Source organism: Amblyomma americanum, chromosome 6 (assembly GCF_052857255.1).
Source record: "Amblyomma americanum isolate KBUSLIRL-KWMA chromosome 6, ASM5285725v1, whole genome shotgun sequence".
NCBI classification, from domain to species: Eukaryota; Metazoa; Arthropoda; class Arachnida; order Ixodida; family Ixodidae; genus Amblyomma; species Amblyomma americanum.
This window is the reverse complement of record NC_135502.1, coordinates 45,404,894-45,414,653: the sequence shown is the minus strand read 5'-3', so window position 1 is coordinate 45,414,653 and position 9,760 is coordinate 45,404,894. Positions and strand designations below refer to the sequence as shown.

The window sequence follows — 9,760 nt, the reverse complement described above, 5'->3', positions numbered from 1 at the left end:
ACGTTGTCAGAACTTTTTGCAACATCTAACAATAACGGGTCGTGGTGACGAGATTTCCTATCTAAAATTTCCCCTGTTTTTTTTCTTCAAAAAATTACAATTTAAGAAATGAAATAGATAAGCCATTTTTGTTGTTCCAGTCAAAACAACACAGACGCGCCACTATTCATATTTATTTTGGCCAAGCTGTTTTAAGTCGTAAATTGCGACATGGCTTCCAATAATGATACACGTAGTGCACCCAGTACCTGGGATGAAGAGAGAGTCAGTTAGCAGTTCATTTGTAAGATTTTTTCTGTGCTTGTTCGATGTACGTTTCGTGGCTGCACTGTTAGTACATATAAGATGGTTGGTCATACCTGGCTCCGAGAGTGAATTTCATGCACCACTGACTAAACCAAGATTGTACGACTCAACAACACTAGTGTGTTCAGCAATAACTGGACGGTAATAGTAGAATCCTTTGTACAGCCGTTGCAGCATAAAGCAACAGGAGAATATTCTCAAGTACATCTTTTACGGTCACTATGCCCGTAACTTCGTTTTGTGGAGGCAATGATTTCGCGTTGGCAATCCCTTTAGGTCACACGTCCCCACCTTGACGTGACTTTGGTCTGTATGCTTTCTTGGAACTTTGGTTTTCGATGAAAACGAAAACTGTTTTTGCGTCTGTCTTACGCAATGTTCGAAATATCTTCTTACAGACTTATTTCTTCCAAAGACAATAAAATTGGGAAAAAAAAGATGTTTCGAACACTCATGAGCTCAGCGGGCGAGTTGAATCGCAACAGCAACGTGGTATGGAGCTGTTATGAAAAGGAAATATTCATGAGACTCGGTTGTTGCAGACTAGTTTTTTACTGTGCCATAACTTTGTAAGTGGGACAGCAGGTCTCACTTAGGTGTTTCAGTCAGGAACATAAGGTACGTAGCGTAATGCGATGCTATTGCTGTCATTGGTACTTCCGATCCAGAAGTGATGTCAGCCGCAGACGCGGAGGCATTCCTCATATGAAACAAAGCGATTCTGGTTTCCTTGGCATCCGCCGTAAACGAACTCTCGGCACGTCCCGGATGAAATGTCATAATAGAACGAGCGGAAGTAGGCGAAGCAGACTCCGGGACTAGGCGGCAGGCTGCAAAATCTGGGCCTTCTCTGAGCATTGGCACCTGTAAACAAGGAAAAAAACGGTAAGAATTATCGATCAATAAAAAATCTTACACAAGCAACTCGGAACATGTGCACTGGCACAAAAAAAAATGTTGCAGATAGAAACACCCGTTCTGTGAAACTACACCTGTCGCTATCATAAATACTTACTCAACCTGTCAATCCCCCCTCCCTCTCATTTTATTTTCAGTTCGGCCCTTTTTCCTGTGCTAAGTTTGGGGCAGAAGCTTCGGGAATATTGTTTTACTGTTAGCCTTCGTGAATAAGAAAAATGCACTGGTATTACTTTTTGAATGTGCCAGGTACCACATGCAATATGCGAGGTATCAAGTCACGCCTTCACGCCTGCTTTACTGGCAAATCTTGTGGGAAACCCTAAGTTTAATTTTTTTCCTCTCTCTCAACTTACGCGATTGCTAATGCAACATTGTTCTAAACCCAGTCTGTGCCTGGGCTTTGCTTATCTGGAGCTTTTTAAACATTTTCAGCGTCGAATTAATTACTGTCAGACTTCAGGTAGTCTATCATGAATAATCCTCTTACGGATGAAAATCCCAGCGCCACGGCGACTAAATTAAGGTCAATATTTCCCTTCAGTAGAACATTTGGTGGACACAGACGGCGATATGGTAAATTATTTCCTCCAATGAACATCACAAGTTCAAAACAAACGAGACTAAAACATTGAAGAGGGATCTCTCTATGCTCTTAAGCCAAACACAACTAGGAAAAGAGAGACTTGAATGAGAGTATTCCTCTTTCGGTAGAACTACTAAGTATAATTGATAATCTTTTGTTTCGCGAAACCTTAGGTAACATCGCATAACAGGAAACTGTTGTAACAACTTTTAATTTCAATACGCAGTACTGTACTTTTACGCTTGCAACCACACCGCCCTCTAATTACTCTACCTGTGGTGCCTGATAAATAGTTGAAACATACCATTGAACGAGATGGCCAAAAGCACAGCCGCCAGCACAGTCAATCGAAGCATCGTCGACACCTGAGATGGTCGCGGACGCCGGTGGAGTTCAGTGGCAGACATCCCGGCTGCGTTTAAATATATACGCCACCCCATCCTGCCCAAGGTTCCGGTTTCCTTGGCGCGCTGCTGCGCACGTGTCGAAGGGCGCGGAGACGGGCGGCCTGGTCTCCGCGTCGCCGCGTTACGCGCGAGTGGGAAAACGCGGGGCGAAGAGAAAAATTGCCGGTTTATTGCATGCGCGGCCTGACCGCGCACAACTGTTATTTCTGCCCCGGCTTTTCTCTATTGGAGTTCCTACAGCGTATAGCTATGACAACTCGCTGCCTGGTTAAAAAGTAGCCTTTAACCAAGCGCTACTAACCCTAAAACAGAAAGAAACATGTTTGCTTTATGGTGCCATGGCCTATGCAGCCACAGAAACTCCAGGTTAGACCTTCTTGTTTTGTTTTGCGGGCATTAGCCTCGTAAACAAGGTTAAGAATAAGTTTGTACCAGCATCTAAGCGGTCTCAAGAGCCAGCTCTATAAGCAAATTGGTAATTTTTGAAATATTTTTTCTTTTCTGCTTTCTGACTGCTTACTTCAGAGCCTTTCTCCCTCAAACCTCGTTCTTAAAACAGCTAGAGCTGAATACAAACGGCTGTTACTAAGCATTTTCTTTTTGTTTGATAATTTATGGGCAATTTTAATGCACTTTCCTGCTACTTCTTTTTTCACAGAGTAATGTGAAAAGTAAAACTGCGTCTCCACTCAATCAGCGTTTTGCTCCCAAAGTGAGGGGCACACTTTCTGTTTTTAAGTCGTCTGGCTGTCGAAGTGGAACCCCCTTAAATGCTTCTCAGGTGACCTGCAGGAGTAAAAATAATTTTATTTTTTTAGTATATACTGTTGCAGTTCATATTGCTCTTATTTAACTCTGCGTATAATAAGCACTCAAGAAGGAAGAAAGGAGTACGATCCTCTGAAACGAAGCAGTCGGTGCGCCTTCCGTGAATTTACAAGAGGAGATGTGCTTATAAGAGGACGTATTTTCTAAGGCTCAGCGTGTGCGTAATGCGCATCCTGATTTTTCCGCGGTTGCTTCTCAGTGACATCAGAGAGCACTACGTTGTTGCACTGACTGATCGCCTCTAATTGGATAGACGCCGAGGAAACGCGAAAGCATTTTTCTTTCACTGGCCAATCTATTCCAATTCTGATTCTATTCAAACTTCAATTCTATTCACATTGTGATCATATTTCGATGCTGATTTTATTATTTTTATATTATTATTATATTTCTATTCGTAACCAATTTTTTATTATTTTCTGCTTAGTCATTATCAGCCATTATCATTTTTGCTTCGTCATTCTTTGTGTGGCGTCTTCCTCCTCTCTCCTACAAACAGGAGGGAGGTAAAAGAGGGGCAAGGTTGGCAGGTGGCAATTGGAGAGAGGAAAATTCCCCTCAACACGGATGCTGGAGCCGCCGCCTCCGCCAGCAACGCCGGACAGTTTTTCAGTTTTCAACTTCGTGGCTGTCCTAATACTGTGGAATTAAAAACTGCTACTAGTAATCAGAGAAACCACTTTGTATACGGGAGGTGCTCGGTTCGATCCCCAGTTTCGTTGAATACTCACCGATCTTCAATGAGTACAAGCTTTCTCATGTCCTGGTGCTCGGCTTTCTCTGGTATGTAATGTTGAGGAAATGATTTTTGGCTTAGCCCTTCTTCAGCAGATCGTTGATGCGTATAAGCTCTTAAGCTGCATGCACGGCAAAACCAATTTGTGGTCATTCCTGTAGTATTTGGTGCGATGGGACTTCACACCGCAGGAGTAGTGATTTTTCTGCAAGGCCCACTATCGTGGGGTCGTTCGAAGCTGAATTTGCACGGTTTCGAAGACGCACTGTGGGTTTAGCGCGCCTCTTCCCAGCGCACACTGTTGTGAAAACGGGGCGCTGGAAATGGAGACGCTTGTATCTATTTTAGCTGCTGGGTGTGCAATTATCGGCTCAAGTTTTATTTTGCTGTGGTATCTGCATGGAGACTTTCTCCAGGCTACACAGCGTTTGCTTATTGATGGGCAGCAAAAATTGCCGGAAGCATGAGAAAGTTGCAAAGGAAGTCAGAGCGACTTACTGCTCGAGAGTAGCGGCGCATTTCAGACAAGGAGACAAAGATAGCAAGGAAAAGTAAGTAAGGAAAGAATCTACGACAGGATTGAGCCTAGACGAGGGAAGAAGTGTCTCGGACGACATCCTCCGGACATCCCGCCCCTTTCCGCCCTGCCAACCAATGTTTCCACCTTATCTCGACGTTGACAGCTTGTGCCGAACGCCATCACGCAGGCAAAATAAATCCAAATCCGGCTGGTGCTACTAGAAATATAAAATTTACCTATATGCTCGCTGTACTGTTCGGATATTGGAGAGTAACAACTTTGGACTGTCGATCAGGAAAGAAAGAAAGAAAGAAAGAAAGAAGGAAATAAAGAAAAGCAGACAGACCGACAGAAAGGAAGGAAGGAAGGAAGGAAGGAAGGAAGGAAGGAAGGAAGGAAGGAAGGAAGGAAGGAAGGAAGGAAGGAAGGAAGGAAGGAAGGAAGAGAGAGAGGGAGGAGGAAAGAAAGAAAGAAAGAAAAAGAAAAAGAGAAAGAAAGAAGGAAAAAAGGAAGAAAGAAATAAAAAAGGGAAGGAAGAAAGAAAGGAAGAAAAGAAGGAAAGAAAGAAAGACATGCAAAAAGTCTGCTCAATGAAAACTTGCGGCAGAAACCTTGCAGTGCGACGCGTTTAGCAGCACGCGCCTACTTATCGATCTGCAGCAACTCCTTTAAAATTTCACAATAGCAGGAAAGCTGTTGGATACTCTATGAGGCTCCGAACTCGTGTAGCTAACAGCAGCATGGCTGCTTATCTGTCTATGCTCCGACTCTCCAGGAAGTTCAATACTCAACGAGCCTGCGTCGCGCGCGACAGCTGCGGAGGCACTCTTTTTCAACTCCGTAAACAAGCTCCAAAAGGCAAATATTTACGTCGTAGTGAGTACACCGACTCGCTCTGGCGCGTTCCTTAACTTGCTCACGAGCTCGTCACGCTTCGTGGAAGTGCGAGCCATATATATGTCCACGGACGGCAGAAAAACTACCGCCCACCATAGCACGTTCTCCTTCAAGGTTTCCGAGCCTTGTCTGGGTATATTTAACATCAGCATTGGCGTAGAGCGTGCAATTTCTCTTGCAAGCTAAAGGAAGCGTTTGTTTAAGGGGCATTATACTGGACTCCAGCTAGTGGTGGTTGCAGCGGCGAAGTTGAGCGTTCGGCTCAGAAATGTCAGTATTTCTTGCGCAGGATCGCTGACCTTCCGTTAACCATGCAACACGTAATGGAAATTGAGTTGCACGGTTTTGGAGCTGCGGCAGCGGCAATGAGAAAAAAAAAGCACCGATTTGAGCATTCCGTAACCTCTAGCGCGCGATCAGTTACGTCTGGGAGCCACGCCGTGGCCCCGAAGCTCCGCCGCGCGAAGAGACCCACTTTTGTTGCTACTGAAAACGTGAGCTTGCGCACGTGCGCACTGCACACGCCCTAGTCAAGGCTCTCGCTGATTCTGGTAGAGTCCCGCAGTCCGGTTTTGCGGCGTGGAAGCCCCCGTGTTGCCATCTGACTGTGCTTTTTGTGTGGCTGTAGCGAAATTTCGTTCCTTGTACGTACGTCCCAAAAGTCTTCAGCTACGCAAAAGAAGTGTCGTGTCTGAATCGGAAAGCAAGTGATACTACCCCCGGGACCTCGCGACAGTCAAGCCGCCGTTTCGGCTATTGCGCCCCTGCCGCGCTACGCTAGCGAAGGAAAAAGCGCCAAGTCACTGCGACGTCCAGGAAAGGCGTGAATTCTTTTGGGTGACTCAGGCTAAGAATACAGTTTGAAATTAACTGTCAAACAAACGAGGAAGGTTTTACTTACACAGGGCATTTTGCGACGTTAGAAATATGTTTGACCGATTGAAAGTTTGCCAGCTGTTTGGCGTCGTCAACTCAATCTTTCTTTTGGCAACACAACCATAAAAGAACGTAACTATAGGCTAGACGATGCATAAAGGAGGTGATGTTTTATTAATGGTGAGAAGGTCAGCACCAATGAAGCCTCGGTGCTCATATGTGTATTAACGGAAACAAAAGTCTCCAGTACACCCAAGCGGCAACTGAGCCTTGAGAGTGCCTATCTGCCAATAGTTCAAGACCAAACTTGTGGAAGGCAAGTCCGACTTGCCTATAGTCTCATATGCGGTAGTGAAATCGCAGTCACCAGCGAACATCACCTCTATGCGCCCAGGTTGCCCTTCGTACGTCCTATGGATAGTATCCACAATAGTACATTTAATTTCACCTATATATGTATATTTCTCAATTGATTTGTATTTTACGTGTCGCAGTTGTGTTACGGAGAATTTCTTTAAAACAGGGACGAACTTGACTTTATACCGCGCGGTGCCTGCAGCCGTACCTTACTGAAAGATTACAGGCCAAAGAGAGGCGATGCTGTTCTCAGCAAATATATATTACATAGCGAAATACGAATGTGCCCTCACCGGTCTTTTGTCAGGTAGTCCGACGTTTACAATAAAGCCCATTACGAGGAAGTGAACAGCGCCCTGTTTGTACCCGGCGAGAGTCACGGCGAAATTTGTGTACGCTTCATGACCGGCGCTCATTGTGTCAGAGTGGAGTAGCCATCGGTAATGCATCCCGGCACGCGAACATTGGCGTCCCTGCAGGTCGCTTGGTCGCTTTCAATGACACCGTTACACAGATATCCTGGAAAGCGTGCGCGTTTCAAGCTCCGGCACACCGTCCCCAGAGACGGGTACAAACGGAGCCCCTAAGGCATCTTGGGCATGCTTCGCTTGAAGAGACTGCACACCTGTTTTAACACAGATGCCAGACACAGGATGGCGCGCCTAGTTGGCTTGCTGGCCTTGCTTGTGTTTGTACGTGGTATAGCAAGTAAGTAAACTTTACGACATTTAGTTGACTGCAGAAATTACCCCTTGACCATGTATGCCCCAGTTGCTGCTGAATACTGGAATATAATTTTCTGAATGACAGCGACTGCAGACCATGTTTATCAGTTTGGTTTAGTTTGGTTTAGGAGGGCTTAACGTCCCACAGCCACTCAGGCTATGAGGGACGCCGTAGTGAGGGGCTCCGGGAATTTCGACCGCCTGGGGTTGTTTAACGTGCACTGACATCGCACAGTACAGGGGCCCCTAGAATTTCGCCTTCATCGAAATTCGACAGCCGCGGCCGGGATCGAACCATGCTTATCAGTGGGACAGAAACCACTTCAACTGCATGAAAGTAGGCGCTAGCCTTAAGATGGAGCTGAACGCTTCTTGACGAAATTAGGGGGCGGTGGGACAGAAGGCGATGCATATTTGTAGATAATTGTCTTATTTTTTGATATTTGAAGGAGCTAACAAATAAATGTGCGCATAATTACCTCCAGCCATGCAGGCCTCACGCTCACCAATTATGAAAAAGTCAGCGTAAGGTGAACACTAAAATTGAACGTTGCTGCAAACTTGAACATGTTGCCTTTCACCCCACCTCGCGGGGCAAGATCAGAGAGCTGGTTCATGCGGCAAAAAGAGACGCCCTTCAAAAATAACGTATTATACTGCTTTGCAGTGAATGCGCACGAAGTTGGTTCGATAGGCACCAACACAATAATTTTGAGTCTAACCGCAGGACGAGCAATGGATCCAGACAAAACCCAACGCTGTTCTTTTTGGCCCGCTACAGACTGGATCCAGACCAAACCCATTACAGTTCTCTTTGACCCTCTTCTATAAACAGGCTGCGCGATTATCTTTCATCTCTCTGCTTTCTTCGCAACCTTTTTTTTCCCGTTTCAGTGTCATGGTGTTTCCCTTTCGCCTACTTCCTGTCTAATCGACATTCGATTTGGTTCGATTCCCAGAACGCGAAGACGAGCTTTTCGACGAGATTTCAAACCCTACCGAACTCAGCTTGTTCCACTGACAGTGTGCTATAAAGTGGCCGCCCTTCCACTCCGGATAGCGCGTGGGGCATAGATTCCACATAAACGTTGTGCATCTTCCTCCCCTTACATTGTTTCAGTATATTTGATGTTTGGTGGTGGGGGTCTTTAGGGAAACCAAAAAGCTTGGTGGCATCAGCGGTGGTTCATGTTCTCTATAGCTTTCTTCTCCGCGGCTGGTATCGAACTCGGGTCCTCTGGCTCAGTAGCCGTTACTTCAGGCCCTGCAGATCCCCACAACGTCGCGTTTTACCCCACGTGCGTTTTGCTACTATATTTTTCAAAAGAACATGAGGTGCAAACATTCAACTTCACACGAGATAAGACCAATAATTAATTGTACGTAATAACTGAATTCTTACGATAACCCAGAACGCTTGGTTGGTTTGAGGTGCACAGTTTTAAAAATATGTAGCGCAATATATATATATATATATATATATATATATATATATATATATATATATATATATATATATATATATATATATATATATATATATATATATATATATATATATATATATATATATATATATATATATATATATATATATATATATATATATATATATATATATATATATATATATATATATATATATATATGACACTTAAACCAAATTAAAAGTATTTGGCCCTATACTTTTGTCGTAACCTAAAAGCACGCGCGTTCACCTGCTGTGTAATGAGTGTGGCGGATCAGCTCTGCTGGTCCACCGCGCACGTAACGATGCATCCAGCGATGGTTCCTGGTATAAGAAGACCACATTTGAATGCTAAACTTTTTAACGAAGTTTAATTTCTCTTACTAATGTGGCCTGTTTACTATTATGATCAAACTGGACTTGAACATTGTGGCCCTTGGAGCGCGCTCCCACTGAAAGAGGAATGATACTGCTGTCGCTGCCGCTAGTTAATTTTGGGACAGGGCGGAAAATCTGGCACCTTCGTTTCAAAAGCATATAACACGAGCTCCGATCCCTCCTCATGCAGTTGCCGGTGCGCAAAGCGGGCGAAGGCTGTGCTCGCTGCCCGCAAGTTCCGGGAACTGCTTCGGCCACTACGTGCTCTACTTCTACGACGGCCTGTTCGGTCGGTGCAGAAGGTTCGTCTACGGAGGATGCGGGGGAAATGCGAACCGATTTCGGACACTTCGCGAGTGCAGGCGTGTCTGCGAAGACGCCGGAGGCACAAGGGATGACATGCCAAAATAGCTTGGGATCTTTCGATTGGAGAAGAAAGCGCTTGACATGCATATACCCAATCTTGCTGGGAAAACAGCAACAAGAATGACAGCTGTATCACATTGTTCCGCCTCAAAAAATGTGTGCATACAATAATACAAAATGAGAGAACTAGCTTACCAGCGTCTCCAACAAATAAAGATGACTCCAGTCTCTTAAAAATCTCTTTAACTGCAGTGTTGTAGTGTTGCGTCATGAAGTGAAGGTTTTCTTTATATTTTTACTTCCACGGTCTAACGTGTTTCTGGAAAGCCATCACATGTGTGGTTGCACTTATGCATACTATTTTCATTTGGTTATTTTCGTGAGAGTACTAA

At 44.8% G+C, this 9,760-nt stretch overlaps 1 long non-coding RNA gene across 1 annotated transcript; it reads right to left on the bottom strand.

The window, feature by feature from the left end:
- Positions 1–979: 979 nt before the first annotated feature.
- LOC144094682 (uncharacterized) lies at positions 980–2,308 on the bottom strand. Its single transcript, XR_013306542.1, has 2 exons — positions 2,115–2,308; positions 980–1,170 (listed from the first exon to the last, which is right to left on the bottom strand). It is a non-coding gene; the product is annotated as an uncharacterized LOC144094682 (long non-coding RNA).
- Between the last annotated feature and the right edge of the window lie 7,452 nt (positions 2,309–9,760).